Source organism: Ursus maritimus (genome assembly GCF_017311325.1).
Source record: "Ursus maritimus isolate PB19 chromosome X unlocalized genomic scaffold, ASM1731132v1 scaffold_X1, whole genome shotgun sequence".
NCBI lineage: Eukaryota > Metazoa > Chordata > Mammalia > Carnivora > Ursidae > Ursus > Ursus maritimus.
The window spans coordinates 44,387,612-44,414,175 of record NW_024423319.1 but is presented as its reverse complement, the minus strand read 5'-3'; the positions used below and the strand labels follow the sequence as shown (position 1 = coordinate 44,414,175).

At 39.7% G+C, this 26,564-nt stretch overlaps 1 long non-coding RNA gene across 6 annotated transcripts; it reads right to left on the bottom strand.

Moving 5' to 3' along the window:
* Positions 1 to 719: 719 nt before the first annotated feature.
* On the bottom strand, positions 720 to 26,564 carry LOC103675106. 6 transcript variants are annotated; one of them, XR_005834679.1, is made up of 9 exons: positions 26,329 to 26,564; positions 25,691 to 25,845; positions 13,803 to 14,151; positions 13,050 to 13,139; positions 10,135 to 10,195; positions 8,879 to 9,052; positions 6,894 to 6,991; positions 5,396 to 5,559; positions 720 to 1,127 (listed from the first exon to the last, which is right to left on the bottom strand). It is a non-coding gene; the product is annotated as an uncharacterized LOC103675106 (long non-coding RNA). The 6 variants fall into 6 exon arrangements; XR_005834678.1 differs by lacking the exon at positions 10,135 to 10,195 and having other exon boundaries at positions 13,803 to 13,892; positions 14,068 to 14,151; XR_005834677.1 differs by having other exon boundaries at positions 13,050 to 14,151.

Genomic DNA, 26,564 nt, shown 5'->3' with positions numbered 1-26,564 from the left:
CAAGCCCCACGTTGGGCATGGAGCCTACTTAAAAAGTAAAAACAAAACAAAAAAAACCCACTCTAATTCAAAGGAATACATGCACCCCCTACGTTTATTGCTGCACTATTTACAAAACCAAACCATGGAAGTGGCCCAAGCATCCCTCAATATATGAATGGATAAAGAAGATGTGATATATACATACATATACCAATGGATATTATTCAGCCATAAAAAGGAATGAAATTTGCCATTTGATACAGCTAAAGAGTATAACGCTGAGCAACGTAAGTCAGAGAAAGACAAATACCATATGATCTCAATAATATGTGCAGTTTAAGAAACAAAACAAAAGAGGGGCATCTGGGTGGCTCAGATGGTTAAGCGTCTGCCTTTGGCTCAGGTCATGATCTCCAGGTCCTGGGATTAAGTCCCACGTCGGGCTCCCAGCTCAGCAGGGAGTCTGCTTCTCCCTCTCCCTCTGCCTCTCCCTCTGCTTGTGCTCTGTCTCTCTCTCACTCTCTCTCTCTCAAATGAATAAATAAAATCTTAAAAAAAAAGAAACAAATGAGCAAAGGAAGAAAAAAGTGAGAGAAACAAACCAAGAAATAAACTTGTAAGTATAAAGAACAATTTGATGGTTACTAGAGGGGAGGTGGATGGGGGGTGGGGGAAATAGGGGATGGAGATTAAAAAGTACACTTATCAGATGAAAAAAAATGAAATGATAAAAAAGATAAGGTTTATATAATGTATGAAATGAATAAAATTTAGTTTGTAAAAACAAGGAAAACAACACTTAATACCTATCATAGTAACAAATGATTCACCCAACAGATCTGAGTGCATCAGTCTGCACCAAACCCCACAGCAGTCACTGAGTCACCATGGTAAACATACTGGCCAAGGAAAGCTTGGAAAAAACAAGTAGCAACCACCCTGATTTGGTCTGAACATGTGGTAGGAACTGAGCAGGACTGACATAACACACAGTAATTCACCCCTCCAGTATTCCTGACAATATATTCCTAGCAGCTTTAGCAATATATATATATATATGTGCATACATACGTACTCACATTCATATATGCTTCTTCCTCTTCTCTCCCCACTCAAGATCCCAGGAATTCATTATAGTGGAATAGCTGGGGAGTAAAAAAGAAAAACACTACAATTCAATGGATTCAATTCTAAACACACATATAAACTTGAAAACTACTAAACTATTTTAGTGATGGAATTTTGTTTTTGAGATGAACTGTAGACTTGCCTCTGGGACATTTTTCTCCCTAGTTTCAATACATTGCCAATAACCTCCAAAAGCTGATACAGAAATATAAACAAATGCATGTTATGCACCAAGTACTTTTTCCATTGTAGAGTAAGTAGTCTGAGCTTTCAACCAAAAAGATTCCTCAATGGCTATTTTTTGACATTTTGGCTGCTGACAGTTTAGTGAAAATATATGTGCAAATTGCAATTAAAAAATACCATCATTCATGATAGCACCAAAAAGTATAAAATACTTAGGAATAATCTCTCCACATATGTGTAAGGTAGGTACATTGAACACTACAAAACACTGCTGACAGAAATTAAAGATCTAACTAAATGGAGGGACATACCATCTTCATGTGTCAGAGCACTCGTATTGTTAAGATGTCTGTTCTCCTCAAACTGATCTATAGATTCAGTGTCATCCTAATAAAAATCCTAGCACACATCTTGTTTGTTAAGAAACTAAGAGGCTGGGGCGCCTGGGTGGCACAGCGGTTAAGCGTCTGCCTTCGGCTCAGGGCGTGATCCCAGCGATATGGGATCGAGCCCCACGTGAGGCTCTTCTGCTAAGAGCCTGCTTCTTCCTCTCCCACTCCCCCTGCTTGTGTTCCTTCTCTCGCTGGCTGTCTCTATCTCTGTCGAATAAATAAATAAAATCTTTAAAAAAAAAGAAACTAAGAGGCTGATTCTAAAATTCATGTTGAAATGCAAAGGATCTAGATGATAAAAACAACTTTGAAAAAGAACAAATCTGATTGTGCTATTCAGAGCGTGGATGGACCCAGAGGGTATTATGGTAAGTGAAATAAGTCAGACTAAGACAGACAAATACCATATGATTTTACTCATATGTGGAATCTAAAAAAGCAAATGAATAAACAAAAAGCAGAATCAGACCTATATATACAGAGAACAAACTGATGGTTGCCAGAGGGGAAGGGGATGTGGGATGGGCAAAATGGGGGAAGGGGAGTGGGAGATACAGGCTTCCAACTATGGAATGAATAAGTCTTAGGAATAAAAAGCACAGCGTAGGAAATATAGTCAATGGCTTTGTAATAGTGTCGTATGGTGACAGATGGTAGCTAAGCTTGTGATGAACACAGCATAACGTAAAAACTTCTCGAACCACTATGTTGTACACCTGAAACTAATGTAACATTGTGTGTCAACTACTCAAAAATTTTTTTTAAAAAAAGAACAAAGTTGGAGGATCAAAACTACCTGATTTCAAGAGTTATGATAAACCTTCAGTAATTAAAACAGTGTGGTATTGGCATCAAGGCAGACGGTAAGTAGATCAAAGGAACAGAATAAAGAGTCCAGAAATTTCACACCTATAAGAACAACTGATTTTTGACAAAAATGCAAAGGCAATTCAGTGGAGAAAGAACAGTCTTTTCAACAAATGGTGCAGAAACAGGTGAGTAACCATATGCACAAACATAAACTGTGATCCATGTATCATACCATATACAAAAGTCAACTCAAAATGGATTGTAGACCTAAATATAAAACCTAAAACTTCTAAAAGAAAACAAAGGAGAAAATCTTGTGACCTTGGATTAGGTAAAGATTTCATAGATGCAAAATCAAAACTATAATTGCTAAGTGAACAAATCAATAAACTGGACTTCCTCAAAGTTAAAAATGTCTGCTCTTCCAAAGACACTGTTGAGAGAATTCAAAGACAAGCCACTGACGGGGATAAAATATTTGCAAATCAGAACTCTGATAAAGGACTTACATGCAGAATACAGAACATCTCACAAAGGCCAATAACAAGAAAACAGTTACTCCAATAAATAAATGGGCAAAAAATTTGAATAAACACTCCATTAGAAAGGATATATAAATGTTAAATAAGCACATGAAAAGATGCTAAACACCTTTTCTCAAATATTCAAAGTCGTTAGGGAAATGTAAATAAAAACTACAAGATACCACCATACCCCTTTAAGAATAGCCAACACTAAAGAATGACCATAGCAAGTCCTGGCAGGGCTGTGGAGGATGGAACTCTCATACACTGTTAGTGGCAATGAAAAATGATGCCAACACTTTGGAAAACAGTTTGGCAGTTTCTTAAAATGTCAACCTTACAACTACTATATGTCCCAGCCATTGCACTCCTAAGTATTTACCCTAGAGAAAGAGAACATATGTCCAAATGAAGACTCATGTACAAATATTCATAGCAGCTTTATTTATAAGAGCCCCAAACTGGAAACAACCCAAATATCCATGACCAGGTAAATAGATAGAACAAATTGTGATATGTCCATATAATGGAATATTAGTCAATGATAAAAAAGAAGGAACTATTCATACATGCAACAAATGGATAAATCTAGAAATAATTAGGTTGCAGGAAACAAGACACAAAAACTACACACTGTATATTCCATTCACATAAAATTATAAGAAAAGAAAACCAACCCATACTGACAGAAGATCAGTAGTTGCCTGGGAATGAGGCAGGGTGATGTGGAAAGAGGCTAGAGAGAGGTAGATGGGGGCATTACCACGGAGCACAATGTTTTTAAGGTGATGAGTATGTTCATTATCTTAACTGTAGTATTAGATTCACAGGTGCATACAAATATCAAAACTTATCAAGGGTGCCTGGGTGGCTCAGTCATTTAGCGTCTGCCTTCGGCTCAGGTCATGATCCCAGGGTCCTGAGATCGAGCCCCGCATTGGGCTCCCTGCTCAGCAGGAAGTCTGCTTCTCCTTCTTCCACTCCCTCTCCTTGTGTTCCCTCTCTTGCTGTGTCTCTCTCTGTCAAATAAATAAAATCTTTAAAAAAAACTTATCAAAGTATATACTTTATGCAGCGTATTGTATGTTAATCATACATCAATAAAGTATTTTATATATTTTTATATATTCATAATTCTCTGATGCAATTAAATAAATCAGGTGAAAGATTCCCACAATTGTGTGTTCTTGTAGCATTAGCAGATCCATGCTATGTCTTATCATATTGGTCTATGCTACATATAACCAAAACAGAAATAATCATTTCCAATGAAATATATCCAAATATTTAGGGAAAGGTAATGTCCATTTCCTTCTAAAGTATGGAAATAAAAATATTCTATTCTAGGAAAATAATCATGATGATATTTAAGAGTAACCAGTTATTTTAGGGAACATAGCTGAGTATCATTATAAGAGGACAAATGCTAGGGTAATAATTATTTTTTTATGTTAAGTTCTAGGGGCACCTGAGTGACTCAGTCAGCTGGGCATCTGACTCTTGGTTTCACCTGGGGTCCGAGTCTCGGGGTCCTGGGATCAAGCCCCACGTTGGGCTCCGTGCTAGGTGAGGAGTCTGCTTGTCCCTCTCCCTCTGCTACTCTCCATGCTCTTCTCTCTCTGGAATAAATGGATAAAAATCTTAAAAATAATAATAATAATTGTTATTATTATTATCATTATTATTTCTAGTCACTGATATCTTTTTTTTAAGATTTTTTATTTATTTATTTGACAGAGAGAGAGAGACAGCCAGCGAGAGAGGGAACACAAGCAGGGGGAGTGGGAGAGGAAGAAGCAGGCTCCCAGCGGAGCAAGAAGCCCGATGCAGGGCTCGATCCCAGAACCCTGGGATCACGCCCTGAGCCAAAGGCAGACACTTAACAACTGAGCCACCCAGGTGCCCCTAGTCACTGATATCTTTAACACTTGGAAATTTTCTGGCTCTTTTAAAAAATTTCATTATATAATGGGAAAAAATCATGGGTACCAGAGAAGAATCTGTTACAATGTCAAATTACTAGGAAGATCTAACAACTGCACAGTTCCACACCCATCTGAAAGACATGGGAATTTCTGATTATTATTTATATGGTGAGAACAATTTAGGTATATTTATTGCAAATGTATGTTAAAGACCAAGTAAGTTCCTTCCTAAACTGGATGATTCATTACTTTTCAGGGAAAAAAAAGTATCTCTAAGATGGGCCTCAGGGGCTACTACACAGGCTATAGTTGCTGATGAAATAAAATTCCACCTGCTAAACCTCTTCTCCCATGATGACATCAAAGCAGCTTCTCTACTTTTAGGCTAGTTTGTGAACCTCACAGGAGCTATTCCACAATATGCTTTTGTTCAGATCTATGCACTCACTTCAGCCAGGTACCAGATTCCACCAAGGATGTAAGGTGACGGGCTCTCCTGAGGACTGCTGCCCTTGAATCTGGAGTAGAAGCTTCAGCAGCCATCTGGACACAGATCCTCAGAATCTGCCTCCTTCAGGCACCTGATATGAACTCGGCCACCACCATGAAGAGCTGTACAGGGAGAGACAGATCCAGCAATCACTGTGTTTTACTGGAGCAACTATGTGCCTCATAGAACACGAGGTCCCCTTTTGCCAAAAGCAAAACACCTTCACTCTTCAGACCACCACCACTAGCCTCTGATCACCCTTCCAATGGAGCAAGTCTGGGGAAATGAGCAATCATATTAACAATAAAGACATAAGATGGTAATACCTGGTGTTGGAGGAACGAAGGTGAAATAGACACTCACATACAGTGTTATGTCAAATGGGCATATCTGTTTTCTAATGCCCATGTTATTACAGCTGAGTAACTGGAATGGCCTTTGATACAGAAGTTCCATTTCCCCTAAGCAGAGAGTTTCAGGTGAGAGTTTAGAAAAGGATTCCAAGGTGATTCTGACCTGTGTCCAGGTTCAGGGGCCCTATCTGAGGGCACAGATAAAGGAGCTACATGAGTTATCTGATCTAGGGGATACAGACAGCTAATATTTATGTAGCATTTAGTTAAACAGGGCCTAGGAATAGGTTCTTCATGTTGTTGACTAGATTTAGTTCTTCACCAAAAACTTGCTATGAGGTGTTGCTATCCTCTCTTCATGGATGTTTGCAACTCCAAGCATGTGTTCCCAACCAGATGAAAGTCCAGGTTCCCCACTCAGCCTCCACTGACATGGGGGAAGTGGGTGCACATGGGAGTGGAAGGGAAGAGGTGCCTTGTTACTGCTTGGTAGAAGCAGGACTTCACACCCCACCAGGCCTCCACTGATACCACCCTGGCAGGTGGGGAAGATACCTCCTTACTGTCTTCCATGTGGTCCCCCCTGACACTGTGGAGGGGAGGAGGTCTCCTCCTCATTGGATGGTCATGAAACTTCCAAGAGAAGAGAAGAAGGGGCCTAATTACCACTGAGTGTGGGCGGAAGGTAGGCTCCCACATGGTCTCCACTAACACCATGTGAAGCGGTGCTCATTTCCCACAGGTTGGGATAAAGTCATTGTTCTACATGCAGTCTTCTCATATCCCCCAAGGGTAAGGATGGGTGCCTAATTACAATCATGTGGGCACGGAATTCATGCTCCCCACTCAGCCTTTGCTGGCATGGTGGAGGTTATGCTTCATTCTGTGGTGTTAGAGAAGTTATTGTCTAAACACTTCCTTTCTTGCTAGGTTTCCTTTCTCTGGTTCTTTGTCCAGAGAAAAGATTTTTTAGGGGTTCTTCTTGTTTTTTCTTGTTGGCATTATTATTATTATTATTATTTTTTGGTTCCCTACTCCTCCAGCACCCGGTCTGGCATATATGAGGCAAAATACAACCAAGAGAATTCACTGTGTGTCATTACTTGGGTCCCAAAGTCCCGAGTCAGTCTGCCTTTTTCCTCTCCACCTTTCAGAGTCTTGTATTTGTTGCCCATATAATATTCAAAGATTTCAGCTGCACCTAAAAGGAGTAACAGAGAGAAGTGTATCTACTCCTTCCGGTCCTGAAAAGAGAAGTCCTTTTACTTTTAATTGAAGTAAAACATTTTAATTTTGGCATTTCCCCTTTCCTAGATAAAAAGTACCATGCTATTTACATCTTTACACTGACTTTTTCACTTAACATTATATTCTGGAGATTCCTCCACAGCCCTATGTGGAGATTTTTCATCAGTCTTCTTTACACCATACTTAGTGTACACTTTGTGTGACTGTGTGATAGTTTATTCATCCATTACACAACTGATGAATATTTAATTTGTTCCCATTTTCTGCTATTCAAATAGCACCAGAGTGAATATCTGTATCTATATTTATTATTATATCTATATCAAAAATCGTTTTGTGTCATTACCAGTATATCTTTAGGATAGTTCTGGAAATAGGATTTTTGAGTCAAAAAGTAAGGCCACATATAAAATTGCAAGATATTTTCAAATTCCCCACCGTAATGATTATATTAGTTCCCCATGGTTACTGCAAAAAATTACCACATACTCAGCATCATTAAACAGAAATATTCTCTCACAGTTTTGGAGGCTAAAAGTCCAAAATTTGTTTTATGGGGCCAAAATCAAGGTATTAGCAGTGCTTCACTCCTGGAGACTCCGGGGAAGCTTCCCTGCCTCTTACAGCTTTTGACATCTACCAACATTCTCCGGCTGTGTCTTCATGACTCCAACCTCCGCATCCTTCATCACACTGCCTTCCCTTCTTCTGTCTGTGTCAACTCTCCCTCTGTCTCTCTCTTATGAAGACACTTGGGTTTGCATCTAGGGCCGATTTTGATAATCCAGGATAACCCCCCCCCATTAGGTTGTTCCCATTCTTTTGCTATTCAAATAGTGCCAGTGTGAATAGCTGTATCTATATTTATTATTATACTAAAAGCATCAACTTAATCACATCTGCAAAGAACCTTTTCCATATAAGCAACATTTATAGGTTCCAGGGATTAGCGCCTAGTATCTTTGGGGACCACTATTAAGTCTACTCCAGTGATTATACCATTTTGCACCCCTGTGAGCAGGGAGTGAAAGGACAAGTTTTTCCACATTCTCACCAACTGAGTACACTGACAAACATTTGGATCTTTGTCAATCTAATAGTTAAGAAACAATATCTTAGTATAGTTTTAATTGCACCTCTCTTAAAGCAAGCTGCAGACTTTTCATACGCTTAAAGACAATTTTTTTTTCTGTTAACTGTTAATTTCTTACATGTCTTTGACAGGGCTGTTGTCTTTTCATGCCTCCATATTGATAAGCATTTATACAGGAGGGATATCAATGCTTTGCTGTTAGCTGCAAAGTTTTCTTCCAGTGTCTTTACTTGGCTAGCATATTTTTGCCACGCAGAGTTGTCATTGTTATTTTTATGTTGTCAAATATATCGATCTTTTTCCTTAATGCTCCTGGATATTGATTTATATTGAGGAAACTTTCCTCCACTCAGGCTATAGAATAATTCACCTATGTTTTCTTCTAATACTCATACGGATTTTTTTTACATTTCATTCAGAATCATTTGGAATTTATCCTGCTATTTCAAGATAGAGAAATGGGCCCCTATTTATTTTTTAACCTTATGAAGTTATCTAGCTATCTCGGTATCACTTCTTAATCGTCCTGTATCTCCACAGATTTGAAATGCTGCTTTAGTCATATTCTAATTTTTTAAATGTAACTGGGCCTATGTCACTATTTTCTATTGTTACATTAATCTTTCTGTCAATTCATGGGCCAATAAAATAAAAATTAAAAGGATCTTTTACCTCCACTCATATAGAGCTTTTTCTTTAACACAGGAGGCTACACTTTCTGTCCAAAGGTCCTCAGTACCCCCATACCTTGGAAATGTCCCCTTTCCACCCAGATTTCCAGAAGGCTCTGTCTGGTTGGTTTGGGCCACAGCCCCTCCTTCTACCTTCCTGCTCCGCGAAGTTCAAGCTGCAGTGCAGGTTTTGTCACAAGATGGCACCAACTCACCACCATCATTAAACTTCTCTACAAAGAAAGGTCAGCTAGGAGCAAAAAAACACAATACCCTCATTTAAAATACAGCCTTTGAATCCATGTTCGGAATGATTCTAATTCTGAGAAACTGATGGATGTAAAAGATTCTAAAAACATATACTTCGGGGCCTGCAGACGATGAAACCTAGGTGGCAGTAGCGTGCCTTGGCAGGGGGCAGTGCGCGAAGTGGCGGCTGGGGAAGGAGGGAGGAAACTGTGAGGATGGGGCCTCTGGGCAGGGTCTGCACAGCTGTGTACTGTGTCACGGACAGACAACAGGGGGTGGGAGAAGGCCTGGCAGCCTGTACAATGATAGGCTAATGGAGGGTGAATGCCTGCCCTGCTCTCTGGAAAAGACCCTCTACAGAATGGACATGTCAAGCCACACTGAGGAGGGAAGAAATAGATCAATGAACACAAAGTAGATTTAGGGTAAACTGTGGATGGAATTGCTTTAGTATTCATATGAATTTTCCAAACAGAATTGGTATGTCTTAGTAAACAAACCATCTTATATTTCTTCCCCTTTGCTAAATGCACTCCTTTCCTTAAAAAAGAAAAATGGAGATGGATGCCACCAGGTAGCCAGGTCCAGATGTCAGCTCTGAGAGTCTCAAACCTGGGGGCTCGGCAAGGGGAAGGAAGGGATGGAAGTCTGGATCTCGGTGTAATGGTTTCAGCCAGAGTTTAATGGAATTTTTTTAACCCTCTAGCGGCCACCCAGCTGTATCACCATCATTTTCTGGGCTGTCTAAACCTGAGATTGGCTGTCCAGCCTTGGTTTGAACTGAAGATAAAGATGCACTTGTGAATGTGAGTATTTGGGGTGATAGAGCTAGAGAGACATATAAACACACACACATATTGGGAGAAACACTTTCAATTCTACCTTTTCCTACCTTGTTTTTCTAAATAATTTAATAAAATGAATGTTTTTCCAAAATAACGAATACATGTGTACAATACTTTTCTGAATCTGTTTATAAGTATATTTGCTTTCAAATTGTCATCAAAATACTTTTTTCCTGAACACAATATTTCAAACGTATGAAAGTACATTTATAAATTGAAATTGTCCTGCATTTCTCACCAGCTGCCTGACTCAAAGGGGTCTGTTGTCATAGAATGGTGCCTCCTCTCCAGATGCGTCCCTGTAGGTGAAGGGTACATGAAAATAGATGCTTACACACACACACACACACACACACACACACACACACACACGTGTGCAGTCTTTTCCAAAAAAGGAATCACATTTCTCATCTTTTGCTTATTATATTTTCCATTCAATATGAATCTAAGCTTTTATACTTGCATATTATTAATGCTTGTGGTTTGGGCATATTTTGACATGTTTATTAATCATTTATAATTTTATATGAATTTGCTGTTTAAATTATAAGCCAGTTTTTGTTTGTTACTATGTGTGTTTCCCAAACTATGGATACTAATCCAGCAGATGAGTTGTACTTTGCAAATGATTTCTCCCTTGTTTTCACACAATTCTCAGTACATTCTCCATTTATCATGTTTTAAATTTCAATAATATTGTGACAAAAACTATGTAGCTCACAATTCTGAAAATTAAGTAACACATGTAAGGCAGCCCCTGGGGTTTAAGGCATTCAAAGCCCAGGAGGATTCAAGACAAAAAGTGAAAAACTTTAAAATAATACCACAGTTAGCTGTTGATCCTAAGAAAATAAATTGTTTCCCTAGTTCATTTAAATTCCCTTAAAGTCAGTACCCTGATTTGAATAATGTATATTTTGGATAGCTGTTACGATTAAAGGAAATTAAATATAAAATGCATTTGCTTAAAATAGCTCTGTACATATTGCTTTCCTTCCCTTTAGATCACCTGTCTGATCTGTGCTTCTGCCCCAAGCCTAAGTCAGCACTTCAAGGATCAGCCAACACATGTGGCCCGATACCCAGGTCTCTTAGCACAAAGGGTGAGATTTCATCTCCTCTGTTACCTTCATCAACCAGAGGGGTTGCTTAGTGAGTACCTGCCACAATTGTACGGGAGCTGATCCAATCAGTTCTCCAGCCCTGGAAGCCCATCTTCTGAAAGCGAGGCTGCTCTGTGTCCTCTAGGGAGGGCAGAGAATGGAACCTCATTCCCATCCTGCCACTTATCTAGAGAGATGACTTAGGTAGGCTCTGTCAGTCTAAGCTTGGTCACCTATGAAATGGGACTCACCAGACCTTTGTCACAGAGCTGTCCCAATGAGTAAATAAGAAAACTTGCCTAATTAAGGAGGGCACGTGATCTGATGAGCACTGGGTATTATGCAACTAATGAATCGTTGAACACTACATCAAAAACTAATGATGTACTACATGTTGGCTAATTGAACTTAATAAAAAAAAAAAAGAAAAAGAAAACCTGCCTAGAGTATATGGCATGTAGTGTGACTTCAATGGCCCTTTAAATGTAATCAACAGTGAGATTGAGGGTCAATGCACACTGGTTAAATGTAGGGCCTCAGCAGCCACACAGAATCTGTTCAAATCTTGGTCTGACTTGCTAGCCCTGCCCTCACTTCGCCTCAGTTTCCTGATATTTAAAGTCAAGCAACAGTGGCTCTTCCTCATAGGCTGTGGTGATGATCGAGTAAGTATAGGTTTATCACGTGCAACAGTATGGGGCACAAAGGGAGTCAGTAATAATACTGACCTTTTTTATCATTATTATCATGCCAGAATAGATCATTAGAGATTTTAGGGTCACTTTTATTATTATGTGGGCTTATACTGATTGGCTCGAACTGACTTTAATAATATGGTATTCATCATAAAAAAGTAATTCACAAAGCTTTAAGTAGATGGTCATGTCATTGCTAATCTTAAAAATGCATGATTATACATGTATAGTAAAATTTCTGAAAAAAATATACAAATGATCACAGTGCTTATCCATGGGAAATAGACTTTCAAGGGTATTTAATGATTTTTTTTCCTTTTGAGCAGTATCCATTTTTAAACTCCCATAAAAGTGTCCTGGTTTTGAAAGTCAAAAAATAAAAAGAATGAATAAATATCCCTAGACCTCCCCACAGAAAGTGGCTCAGCATCAGAATGGTAACATCACTAAACCAAGGGAATTATGTACTAGGTGGTCTCAGAACTAATTTTTGAATCTACATGACAGTGTCATGGACGCTACAGATGCCTAGGGGAAGGGCAAGCATGGTGCTCAAATAAATCTTACACTGGAGAAGTCCTCTGATGTCTCCACTTCCCAGGACTTAGTAAAGGTCATGGGAGGAAAGTAGTTTCACAACATGCTTCTTTCTCTTCCCTCCAAATAAAGCCTGTTGAACTGAAAGCAGGCTCATGGGCCTAACCTCCCAGTTAGCCAAGCAGGGAACCTGCAGTGGAGGGAATGTGGGAGGGAACATGAGATGGCCCACTGCTCTCAGCCCACAGGGAGAAGGGAGATGCTTCAAAGCAGGATTCAGGGGGAAGTTTGGTCACAGGCTCTTTCAGCCCAGGGCCCAGGGCAACCAGCACACGTGGATTAAAAAAAACTCTAAAGCACCTTCCTTGTGCAATGAAAATAGTAAAAGGAAAGGAAAATATATACAGCCCAGGATGTGTAATACAAATCAGCTCAAGTTCAAAATGGGATGGATCCCTCAATAAACATAGGGATGCAGATGTTAGTCTGGACACAAGAAAATGAACTCCCTGCAGTCATTGTCATCTCTCACCAGGATGGCCCAGATCAGGTTCCAGATGTACAGGTCTAGATGAGTAACAGTGTGAATAAAAGCCAGAAAATTAGGCCTGGGAAAAGGGAAGATGTTTCAGGTTCAGAAGACACCTGACAATATTCTGGGCTAGCTGGAGCCTGGGAACTCTAAGACTAAACATAGCTGATAAAAAAAAAATGACTGAAAATAGTATTCTGTCTGCTGATTCTGTTAGACATCCTACAGCTTGTAAAGTGAGGAAATGGGTGTGTCTATTTTAGAAACTCTGAGAAAGAATACATACCGGATATATACTCATAACATATATATTTGCTTTCCTGTTCCTTCAAATCCCAGTGGTCTCTATGAGTTGTTCATGGTAAAGTCATCTCCTCTGTTGGGGAGAGAACACAGGAGACATTACACACATATGTGCCAAAGTTTTACAGTATTACATGTCAGATACTTGCTGTTGGTTTGTTCATTTCTCCTCACAGCAGCTCTGCGAGGTAAGTACCAACTTGCCCATTTTACAGATGACATGCTACAGGGTCACACGCATCTATTGAGAGGCATCTTTCTTCATTTTCTACAGGTTTTTCTTTCCCAATGAAAAGTCATAATTTTTAGAAACAGAAACAAAATGTTTTCTTCACAGCAGATTACAAAATCAGTCACTGTGGTGTGCTCCCAATGCTCCTTGAAAAACATTTATATAAAAACAATGAAAGGACATATCCATCATTTAATATCCTACTTATGCCTCTATATCTACATCTCCTGTTTATCAAATGTGAAGCAGATGTCTGCTATGTGATAGGCACTGTCCAGCCAATACACATCTGCATCCACATCTTCCTTCTCTTGATATCTAGACTGGAGATCTAGAAATATCCACAGGCTACAAGATGAATATTAGTGTCTGATCCAGGGATGGTGAGGTATGACCTTAAAAAGACTCCATTCCAAGCAACTTTACTCAACCGTGACCCTGAGTCAAAATGGAAACCCAGCATCTAAGCAGGAAATAAGGAGGTTGAGCAGGGAGAGGCTATACCCTGGGAAACTGAGGCAGCTTGTGACACACACATCCATCGTCTTGAATAGCACTAAGAGGCAATGACCTTCTCCTGAGGAGCCCTCATTCCTAGAAAGAGAGTGAAAGACAAGGTAACAATTGTATGGTTTCAGTCTTAGTTCTCTCATGGTTGCCAACTAAAGGTTTTACTTTCTCTTTAGTCTGTGGCCAAGTTATGTGGAAGATTTTGAAAATGATTTTGTGTTTCTCCTTATCACTAGGAGGGTGGTCCTCTCATTTAGACCTGTGAGGGATCCATCCAAGGTGGCATGGAATTTCCGCTTCATTAAAGACTTCGTCTCCCAGTTGTGTGGGTCTGGACTCACACCTACAGAAGAAAGAAGGGAGACTGAGTTCTCAAACACAAGCCCAAGACCAGGATCTTGACCTCACCATCTAATTCTCCTGACTTAGTGACATGGTTTTCACAGATTTCTTACAATATGGTCACCTCCCCAACTGTTCCTCCTATGCCTGACTGATACCCCAATATGATCCACTTCTCTCATCTCTCTCCTGTCCACAGAAGCACACCCACTCAAATTCCTCTATAACCTAGAGGTGGAGGAAACTTTTCCAGCTATGCCTAAAAATCTAGAAGCAATTAGGGAAAGAGTGATGTATTTGATTTCATTTAAAAATTACATGGCAGAAACAAAAATAAATAAATAAGCAAAGCAAAATGAAAAACTCCAAATTGGGAAAAGTATTTACAACTTACATCACAAATGGTTATATCCATAATATACAGAGTAATGAAAAAAATGAAGGCAAAAATGCCCCCAAAAAACACCAGGAAAGAAAAAGGGGCAATACATACAAACAAGTATTTCACACACACACACAAAAAAGTGCCTTAAACATGTAAAAATTGGGGCTCCTGGGTGGCTCATTCAGTTAAGTGTCTGCCTTGGATTGGGGTCATGATCCTGGGATCCTGGGATCGTGCCCCACCCCACCTCCGGCTCCCTGCTCGGCGGGAGGCCTGCTCCTCCCTCTCCCTTTGCCAGCCGCTCCCCCTGCTTGTGTTCTCTCTCTGTGTCAAATAAATGGATAGAATCTTTAAAAAAAAAACATGTAAAAATTGCTCAGCCTAACTCATGATAAGACATTCAAAGGAAAAAAAAAACTACTTCTCACCAATTAGACAGTCTGTGAGGAAATCAGCATTCCCATGCATCACTGAAAGTAATATGAAATGGTTCAAACCCTGTGGATGGGATTTGATGCTATCTAGTAAAATTACATTTGTATTTCCTCTTGGAACCAGTAATCTCTCTTTTAAGAATCTATCCTAAAGAAATAATACAAAAAATGAAAAGGTACAAGTACAAGGTCATTCCTTAAAGAAAAATTCATAGCAATAGAAAACTAGAAACAAGACAGCTGTCCACCAATAGGGGGCTGGATGAAGAAGCTATGGCACATCTACATCCTGGCATCCTAGGCAGCTTGAAAAGCAATGAGAAAAAAAAGAAAAGCAATGAGGACTCCCTCTCTGCACTGCTTTGACTACATTGTTTCGTGAAAAAAGCGAGGTACAGAAAAATGTATAGAGCTGTTTCTGTCCAAAACGATAGTCACAGACACATGGGACGATTTAAGTTTTTTTTTTTTTGATTTATTTATTTTAGAGAGAAAGAGCAAGAGCAGGGGGTGGGGCAGAGGGAAAGAGAGAAGGGAAACAGACTCCCCACTGGACCTGGGGTTTGATCCCAGGACCCTGAGATCATGACCAGAGCCAAAACCAAGAGTCAGACATTTAACCAACGGAGCTACCCAGCAGCCCCTAAATTTAAAGTAGTTATATTAAATGAAATAAAAAATTCAGGGGCGCCTGGGTGGCTCAGTCGTTAAGCGTCTGCCTTCGGCTCAGGGCGTGACCCCAGCCTTCTGGGATCGAGCCCCACATCAGGCTCCTCCGCTGGGAGCCTGCTTCTTCCTCTCCCACTCCCCCTGCTTGTGTTCCCTCTCTCTGGCTGTCTCTCTCTTTGTCAAATAAATAAATGAAATCTTTAAAAAAAAATTCAGTCCCTCAGTTGCAGTAGCCACATTTTAGATGCCGAACACCCACATGTAGCTACTGACTCCCAAGCTGGATAGCACAGATACATTTTCACTTCTGCAGACATTTTCATTACAGAGCACTGGTGTAGAATATGCCACCTTTTACAAATGAGCAGGGGAGAAAACTAATATACATATATTGTAAATTAGTATATGTTTTAAAATTGGAAGGTTAAAACCCAACTGATAAAAATGATTACCTGTAAGGCGACAGAGGAACCTATAAGCCCCGGATGGAAGAAAATGATGTACATTCCCACAAAAAATATAATACATATTTACAGGCTCCAGGTAGTAAATAGGACAATCAGCAGTGACAGACCCAGTAGCAACGACCGTCTCTAGTTTCCAGACTGAATCCTCTAAAAAAATATTTCCCCCTAAAAGAACCAGGCTTCCCTGAAGAAACAGCTGATGCCGGGGCTGAGTAGGGATTGTACCAGATGACCCTGGACCAAACAGCTCATACCAGAAAGCATATCAAAGACACAAAAGCCAACCCAAAGGGACTCCCACAGGCCTAAGATAGACCAACTGAACATCAAATACATTAATAGCTGCAGATTACAGCCTCAAGTATATAAACATCTAGAGCTCATGATGACACTCTTAAAGAAAAACAAAAAACACACAAAACAAACCCACACTTCATCTTTGGAGGATCCAAGGGAAACAACTCATTATTTTAAAAAGCGGAAATAGTGCAAAAGAAGTAAACATTCATTCTTGCCTTCTGGGTGGACCATACCTCAGTGTAACCATGTAGTTGTTGAGAGGAAGTTTGTTTTATAGAAGGATTCTAACTAATAAATGCAGAAGAAATTAGAATTAAAACATCACTCCTTACATCTGTTAAAGAAAGGTAGGGTGCCTGGGTGGCTCGGTCATTAAGCGTCTGCCTCTGGCTCAGGTCATGATCCCAGGGTCCTGGGATGGAGCACCGCAGGGCTCCCTGCTTGGCGAGACTGCTTCTCCCTCTCCCTCTGCCTGCTGTTCCCCATGCTGTGCTCTCGCTCTCTCTCTCCCTCCCCCTCTCTCTCTCAAATAAACAAATAAAATCTTTTTAAAAAAATGTAAATCTAGGCAATTATCCTTAAGAAGCAACAAAAACCTGAGTTAAAAGATGGATTGGAAATTTAATAATGGGTGGATCAGGCTGACAACACCTGACAGACAGCACATGGAACAGAGAGGAAAGTGAGAGGAAGGGAAAGCACAGGAAACACAGGGGAAATGGATGAGCATGTGCTTGCCTGTCCCCACTCAGGTCACTGGAACCTGTGCAGTTGACGCTGTGCTCTTCCCCAGCTCCATCCCACAGCCCCCTTCTGCACACAGCAGTGACACTGAAACTCTCACATCATGGAAATGTGGGCTCATGCCTGCTTGCTGTTCCATGTCCAAGTATTCTCTCTCTGGTAGTCATGATAGAATGTTCATGTCAGAGGCATTACGTTGACAGAATAAAGGAGGCAAAAATTAGAATGGGAAACTAACATTTTGAGGGCCTACTAGATGTCCCATGCTATACGCTGTTATTTTCAGACTTTTTTTCTTTAAATCCTCAAAGCAATGCTCTGAGGGACACCATTACTTCTTTTCTACAGACTGGGAGGTATTCAAGCTCACAGAACAAAGTCCATGCTCAAAGAATTCTAGGAAGGTGACAAATGGACACAGAAGCCAACCTGAAGGGGCAAACACTGGCCAATTTTGTGACAATGTGACCAACAAAATAAATAATTATAATTAGGTGGTAACCCTTTCAGCAAAATAGGAATCTATGAGTCATAGTAGTTAAATAAATGGATGAATAAATAAATAAACCATAGGGGAGAGTGGGAAGCTCTAGCCAACATTTGAATATCAATTAATAATTCTAAAAGGAATAACAATTATAAAAGCAACACTTCATAGCTATCATAGTAATGAGTGATTCAGACAAGAATCATAAATGGATTTTCAGGCTATACCAAGTCCCACAGCAGTCACTGAGTCACCATGGTAACCATGCTGGCCAAGGAAACCTGGGAAAAAACATATAGCAGCCATCCTGATTTGTCTCCTAACATGTGCTAGGAACTGAGGAGGACTGGCACAGCTCACAATAACTCACCACACATATTCCTCACAAGAAATTTTCCTTCCAGCTTCAACAACACACACACACACACACACACACACACACACACACACACACGGTGTTATACATACTCTCTCCCTCTTCTCACTACCCAAGAACCCAGGAATTCATCGAGGTGGATTTATTTGGGGATTAAGAAGGAAAACTCCACAATTCAATTTTAACCACATATATAAGGTTGAACGCTACTAATCTATTTCATTTTAGTGACTATTTTTCTGGAAATGACCTATAGAATTTTCTCTGGAACATTATTCTCCCTAGTTTAAGTACTTTGTCAATAATATCTAAAAGCTAATATGGAAATCTAGGCAAATAAATATTGTGGCGATAAATTTTATGCATCAACTTCACAAGGTCCCAATGACCAAATATTTGATCAAACATTATTCTGGTTGGTTCTGTAAGACTACTTTTGAATGAGATACACATTTAAATGGGTAGTCTTTCAGTAAAGCAGCCAGCCATAAAGGTGGGTGGTCCTCATTCAATCACGTGAAGGCCTGAATAGCATAAAGGGCTGATCTCCCATGAGCCAGAGGGAATTCTGCCAGGAGACTTGCCTTTGGAATTTATCCACAACATCAGCATCTCATGTTTCTCTAGCAGACAGCCTTCAGACTCCAACTGTAACTCATTCCGGAGTCTACAGCCTGCCAGCCTCCCCTATCAGATTTTGAACCCGCCAAGCCTCCACAATCTCATGAGTCAATTCATTAAAATAAATCTCTGTCTATATATAAATATGCTATTGGTTCCGTTCCTCTGGAGAACCCTGACTAATACATGTGTTAAGCACCAAGTATCTTTTCCATCCCAGAGTAACTTGTGCTTTCAACTGAAAAGATTCCTGGCAACACTTGGCTACTGACGGTGTAGTGAAAATATAATACTTAAAAAGTATAATAAAAATATTACCATTGGGGTCCCTGGGTGGCTCAGTCGGTTAAGCATCCGCCTTCGGCTCAGGTCATGAACCCAGTCCAGGGATCAAGTCCTGCATTGGGCTCCTCGCTCAGCGGGGAGCCTGCCTCTCCCTCTGCCTGCTGCTCCCCCCTGCTTGTGCTCTCTCTCTCTGACAAATAAATAAATAAAATCTTTAAAAAAATATTACCATTGGGGGCACCTGGGTGGCACAGCGGTTAAGCGTCTGCCTTCGGCTCAGGGCGTGATCCTGGCGTTATGGGATCGAGCTCCACCTCAGGCTCCTCTGCTATGAGCCTGCTTCTTCCTCTCCCACTCCTCCTGCTTGTGTTCCCTCTCTCGCTGGCTGTCTCTATCTCTGTCGAATAAATAAATAAANNNCCATTGAGGAGCGCCTAGGTGGCTCAGTCCGTTAAGCATCTGCCTTCAGCTCAGGTCATGATCCTGGGGTCCTGGCAGCAAGACACCCATGTTTGGCTCCCTGCTCAGCAGGGAGTCTGCTTCTTCTTCTCCCTCTGCTCCTCCCCCTGGCTTGTGCTTTTCTTGCGCTCTCTCTCACTCTCTTTCTCAAATAAACAAAATCTTTAAAAAAAAATTACCATTGAGACAATCAACTGAATGGAAGGAGATATTTGCAAATGATATATCTGATAAGGGGTTAATATCCAAAATATATAAAGAACTTATATAACTCAACAGCAAAAACAAAAACAAATAATTCAATTAAAAAACAGGCAGAGGACCTGAAAAGACATTTTTCCAAAGAAGACATACCGACGACCAACAGACACATCAAAAGATACTTAAAATCATTAAACATCAGGTGCGCCTGGGTGGCTCAGTCGGTTAAGCGTCTGCCTTCGGCTCAGGTCATGATCCCAGGGTCCTGGGATCAAGCCCTACGTCGGGCTCCCTGCTCGTGGGGAGCCTGCTTCTCCCTCTCCTCCCCACTCGTGCTCTCTCTTATTCTCTCTCTCTCCCAAATAAATAAAATCTTTAAGAAAAAAAATTATTAATCATCAGGAAAATGCAAATCAAAACCACAATGCGGTATCACCTCACATCCATCAGAATGCCTAGTATCAAAAAGACAAGAAATAACAAGTGTTGACAAGGATATGGAGAAAAACGAACCTTTGTGCACTGTTGGTCGGAATGTAAATTAGCGCAGCCACTGTGGAAAATTGTATGAAGGCTCCTCAAAAAATTAAAAACAGATCTGCCATAAAATCCAGTAATTCCACTACTGGGTATTTATACTCCTGAATGAAAATCCTAATTCGAAAAGATATATATCCCTATGTTTACTGCAGCATTACTTACAATAGCCAAGGTATGAAAGCAACCTAAGTGTCCATTGATAGATGAATGGATAAAGAATATGTGGTATACAGAAACACACATACACACACACACACACAAACACACACTCAATGGAATATTACTTGGCCATAAAAAAGAATGAGATCTTGCCGTTTGTCAAAACATGGATGGACCTACAGAGTACTATGCTAAGCGAAATAAGTCAGAGAAAGACAAATACTATATGATTGCACTTATATGTGGAATATAAAAAACAAATGAACAAACAAACAAAAGAAGCAGAAACAGACCCATAAATCCAAAGAAAAAAACTGGTGGTTGCCAGAGGGGAGATGGATGAGGGCATAGGCAAAATTGGTTTAAAAAATACTGCCACTGTGCCTGGGTAGCGCAGTGGTTAAGTGTCTGCCTTCGGCTCAGGGCGTGATCCTGGCGTTCCGGGATCGAGCCCCACATCAGGCTCCTCCACTGGGAGCCTGCTTCTTCCTCTCCCACTCCCCCTGCTTGTGTTCCCTCTCTCGCTGGCTGTCTCTCTCTGTCAAATAAATGAATAAAATCTTTAAAAAAAAATACTGCCACTGACAACAGTATCAGAAAGCATGAACTACACAGACATAATCTATGTAGCACAGCTATGTCCATAGATGTGTAAGGACTACACCCTGAACAGTGTAAAACATTGCTGAGACAAATTTAAAAAAGTCTAAATAAAGAAGGAACACATCATCTTCAGGGGTCAGAAGACTCAGTATTGTTAAAATGTCTATTCTCCCCATGGTGATCTATAGATTCAATGCAATTCTAAAAAATCCTAGCATATATTTTTTTTGAAGAAATTGACAGGCTTTTCCTAAAAGTCATGTGGAAATGCAAAGGGCCTAGACTATGAAAATTATGTTGAAAAAGAAGAAAATTGGAAAATAAGCACTACCTTATTTCAAGACTCATTATGAATCTACAGTCATCAATATAGTGTGATATTGGGACAAAGGTAGAAATGTATATCAAAGGAACAAAGGAACAAAATACCCACACTTATATATATAACCTGTTTTCGACAAAACTACAAAGGCAATTCTAGAAGAAAGGATAGTCTTTTCAACAAATAGTTCTGGGACAAGTATGTATCCATATATACAAACATAAACTGTGATCCATATATTATACCATATGCAAAAGTCAACTCAAAATGAATCACTAACAAAAGTACAAGAGCTAAAACTATAAAACTATAAAAATTCTTGTGGCCTTAGGTTAGGTGAAGATTTCCTACATATGACATCAAAAGCACAATCAAAACCATAAATGAAAAATTAAAAACTAGACATCTTCAAAATCTTCAAAAAAGAACTCCTGTTCTTTCAAAGACACTATTGAGAGAATTATAAGACAAGCTTCTGACTGCAAGAAAATATTTGCAAATCTAATATCTGATAAAGGACTTGTACCCATAATAAAAAACCTTGCAAAGTCAATAAGAAAACAGACATTCCAATAAATAAGTGGGCAAAAGATTTGAAAAGATGTTCCACCAAAGAAGGAATACAAAAGTCAAATAATAAATAAGCAATGAAATAAATTGCTTTAAAAAAAAAAGTCAAATAATAAATAAGCAAATGAAAAGATGTTGAACATCATTAGTCATTAGGGAACTGTAATCTCACTACACCCCTCTGAAAATGGCTAAAATAAAAACAGAAACCATACCAAGTCCTGACAGAGTTGTGGAGGATGAACTCTCATACACTACTGGTGACGATGTAACACTGGGCAACCACGCTGGGAAAAGTTTAGCACTCTTACGAAGTTAATTTTACAAATTCTTTAAGTAAATACACCTCAGTATTAGAGAAAGAAAACATATGTCCAAGCAAAGACTTACTATACCCAAATATTCATAGCAGCTTTATTTATAAGATTGAAAATACCAAATATCCATTACCAGGTGAACAGACAGAACAAATTGTGGTATATCCATAAAGCAGAATATTAGGCAACAAAAAAGAAGGAAATATTAACACATGTAACAAATGGATAAATCTAGAAATAATTAGGTTGAAGGAAAGAAGATTGGCAAAAAAGAATACACAATATATGATTCCATAAAATTATAGGGGAAAAAAAACTAATCCATAGTGACAGAAGATCAGTGGTTGCCTGGGAATGGGGTAGAGTAACAAGGACAGAAATACTGGAGAGAGGTGGATGGGGCACTACAAAGGGGTATGAAGAAGCTTTTTAAGGTGATGGATATGCTCATTATCTTGATGGAAGTATTAGATTTACAGGTGCATACATATTGAAACTTATTAAAGCAAAAACTTTAAATATGTATGTATATTGCATGTTAATCATACCTGAATTAAGTATTTGTAGAATATTTATATATTCATAATTCTGTGATTCAATTAATTAGATGAAAGATTCCCGCCATTATGTTCTTACAGTATTAACAGATCTACACTATGTCTTTTCAAATTGGTCCATGGTACATAGAACCAAAGCAGAAAAAATCATTTTCAATGAAATATATCCAAATATTTAGGGAAAGTTGATGTCCATTTCCTCCCAAAATACGGAAAAAAATATATATTAAGAAAATGATCATAATAATATCTAAAAGTAACTGGTTATTTTAGGGAACATTGCATGGCTGTGTATCATTATAATAGGGCAAACTCTACGGTAACAAATAATTTTTAAAATATTAAGTTCTAGGGGCTCCCGGCTGGCTCAGTTGGTGGAGCATGCAATTCTTGATCTTAGGGTGGTGAATTCAAGCCCCACATTGGGTTTGGAGCCTACTTAAAAAACAAAACAGGGGCACCTGGGTGGCTCAGTCTGTTAAGCATACAACTCTTTTTTTTTTAAAGGAATTTATTTTTAATACCAATCTCTTACAATCACTTGAATTTATTCTGAATTGGATACCAAAGACAACAGCAATATGTTATCAAAATTACTTTCAATAATCTGTAATCATTATAGGTTCTTTTTCAATTTTGTTGAGACAGGGAATTGTGAAAGAATTTATAAAATCATCTTTTATACTTAGTTTCTGAATTCCTAGTGAGCATAACAAAAGCATTTCAGGGAGACTCATCAAGTAACTGTTAACTGTACTTGTTTCTCTTTCATTTAGAGGCACTTTAAAAAAAATCTGATATATTCAGAAACAAGCATACAACTCTTGATTTCAGCTCAGGTCATGATCTCAGGGTTGTGAGATCAAGCCACCCTAGAAGTATAGCCTGCTTAAGATTCTTTCTCTCCTTCACTGCCCCTCCCCCTGTTCACACTCTCTCTCTCAAAAACAAAACAAAACACAAAAAAATAAAATATTACATTCTAGTCACTGACATTTTATTTTTTTTTAAAGATTTTTTTTATTTATTTGACAGAGAGAGACATAGCGAGGGAGGGAACACAAGCAGGGGGAGTGAGAGAGGGAGAAGCAGGCTTCCACCCAGCAGGGAGCCCAATGCGGGGCTCGATCCCAAGACCCCAAGATCATGACCCGAGCTGAAGGCAGATGCTTAACGACTGAGCCACCCAGGCGCCCCGTAGTCCCTGCCATTTTAAAATAACACTTGGAAAATTTCTGGTTTCTGGTCCCTTAAAAAATGTCATTATATAATGGGAAAAAAAACTATAGTCACCAGGGGGGAAAAATCTATATTACGATGTCAAATTGCTATAAAGATCTAACAACTGCACATTTCCACACCCATCTATGAGGTACATGGGAATTACCAATTATTTATATGATGAGAAAAATATGTGTATATTTATTGCAAATGCATGTTAAAGACCAACTTCCACCTACAATTATATGGTCAATCTTCGACAAAGCAGAAAAGAATATCCAATGGAAAAAAGTCTCTTCAACAAATGGTGTTGGGAAAACTAGACAGCTGCATGCAGAAGAATCAAAATGGACCACTTTCTTACACCATACACAAAAATACGTTCAAAATGGATGAAAGACCTAAATGTGAGACAGGGAACTATCAAAATCCTAGAGGAGAACACAGGCAGCAACCTCTTTGACCTTGGCTATAGCAACTTCTTACTAGACAGCCTCAGGAGGCAAGGGAAACAAGAGCAAAAATGAACTATTAGGACTTTATCAAGATAAAAAGCTAAAGTGAAGGAAACAATCAACAAAACTAAAAGGCAGCCTGGTGAATGGAAGAAGATATTTGCAAATGACAAATCAGATAAAGGGTTAGTATCCAAAATTGATAAAGAACTTATCAAATGCGATACCCCAAAAATAAATAATCCAGTTAAGAAATGGGCAGAAGACATGAATAGACATTTTTCCAAAGAAGACATCCAGATGGCCAACACACATATGAAAAGATGCTCAACATCACTCATCATCAGAAAAATGCAAATCAAAACTACAATGAGCTATCACTTCACCCCAGCCAGAATGGCTAAAATTAACAACACAGGAAACAACAAATGTTGGCAAGGATGCAGAGAAAGGGAAACCCTCTTACACTGTTGGTGGGAATGCAAACTGGTGCAGCCACTCTGGAAAACAGTATGGAGGTTCCTCAAAAAGTTAAAAATCGAACTACCCTGCTGAGATCCAGCAATTGCCCTACTAAGTAATTATCCAACAGATAAAAAAATATGGATTCAAAGGTGTACATGCACCCCAGTGTTTAGAGCAGCATTATCAACAATAGCCAAACTATGGAAATAACCCAAGTGTCCATCAACTGATGAATGGATAAAGAAGATGTGGCATATATACACAATGGGATATTACACAGCCATCAAAAAGAATGAAATCTTGCCATTTGCAATGACACGGATGGAGCTACAGTGTATTATGCTAAGTGAAATAAGTCAGTGAGAAAAAGACATATACCATATGATTTCACTCACATGTGGAATTTAAGAAACAAAACAGATGAGCATAAAGGAAGGGGAAAAAAAAGAGAGGGAAGCAAACCATAAGAGACTCTTAATGGTAGAGAACAAACTGAGGGTTGCTGGAGGGAGGTGGGTGAGGGATGAGCTATATGGGTGAAGGATATTAAGGAGGGCACTTGTTGTGATGAGCACTGGGTGTTGTTTCTAAGTGATGAATCACTAAATTCTACTCCTGAAATCAATACTACATGTTAACAACTAGAATTTAAGTAAAAATTTGAAAAAAAAAAAAAAAAGACCAACTTCCTTCACCAACTAGACAATTATTTTTCAGCAAAAACTTCTCTAAAATGAACCTCAAGAGTTACTACACAGCATGTAGACACAGAAGGAATAAAATTCCACCTGCTAAACCTCTTCTGCCATGATGAGATCAAAATAGCTTTCTATTTTTAGACTAGTTTGTGAACCTCACAAGAGCTATTCCACATCATGCTTTTGTTCAGATCTATGCACTCACTTGAGCCAGGCATCAATTTCCACCAGGAGAGTGAAGTGTTGCAGTCTCCTGAGGACTGCTGCCCTTGAATCTGGAGTAGAAGCTTCAGCAGCCATCAGGACACAGATCCTCAGAATCTGCCTTCTTCAAGCACCTGCTATGAGCTGGATGAAGAGCTGCACAGGGAGAGACAGATCCAGCAATCTCTATGATTTACTGGCCTAAGTATGTGCCCAGCACCATGCCAGGCACTGGGTTAGTGGCAATGACACTGATAAAAACTGCATCATGTTCATAACAACCACGTTTCAATGGGCTTCTCACAGAGTCTTTTTCTCCTCCTTTCCTAGTTTATCCTCCTTTCCTAGTTTATCCTCCAACAACAAAGCTTAAAAGCAATAAGAAGTGGCCTGAATTCATAAAGACATTCATGATCCCACAGTAACCACGGGGCCATGGGCTTGCTCCTGTTTATCACTGTTCTCAGCAATCCTGTGGGTGAATCATTCTCATCCCCATTTTACAAACGGGAAAGCTGGGGCTCAGGGTCGTTATTTGTCTTGCCTCCCGCGCCCCTGTCTTTAAAGGAAAGCATCTCCAGGATCCCCTCGAGCAGGACCCACGCTAACTGGGGCTGGGCGAGATCCCAATGGTTTTACCTACGAGACAGCCGTGGCACCGACTCCCAACGCGGGGAAGAATCAGCTTGGATCTGGATCCCTTTGTCTCCTCACACCGCACGGCGGTTCAGCCCCCACCGCGGGGACCCACACCTTCAACAGAGTCCCAAACACCTGAAGGTGGAACCCTGCTCTTCTATCGAGGGCCCTTCTGTCTCTATTAAAAAGTCGTCACGGTCGCCATATTGACGTCAGGTTTCTATGGCAACCGCGAA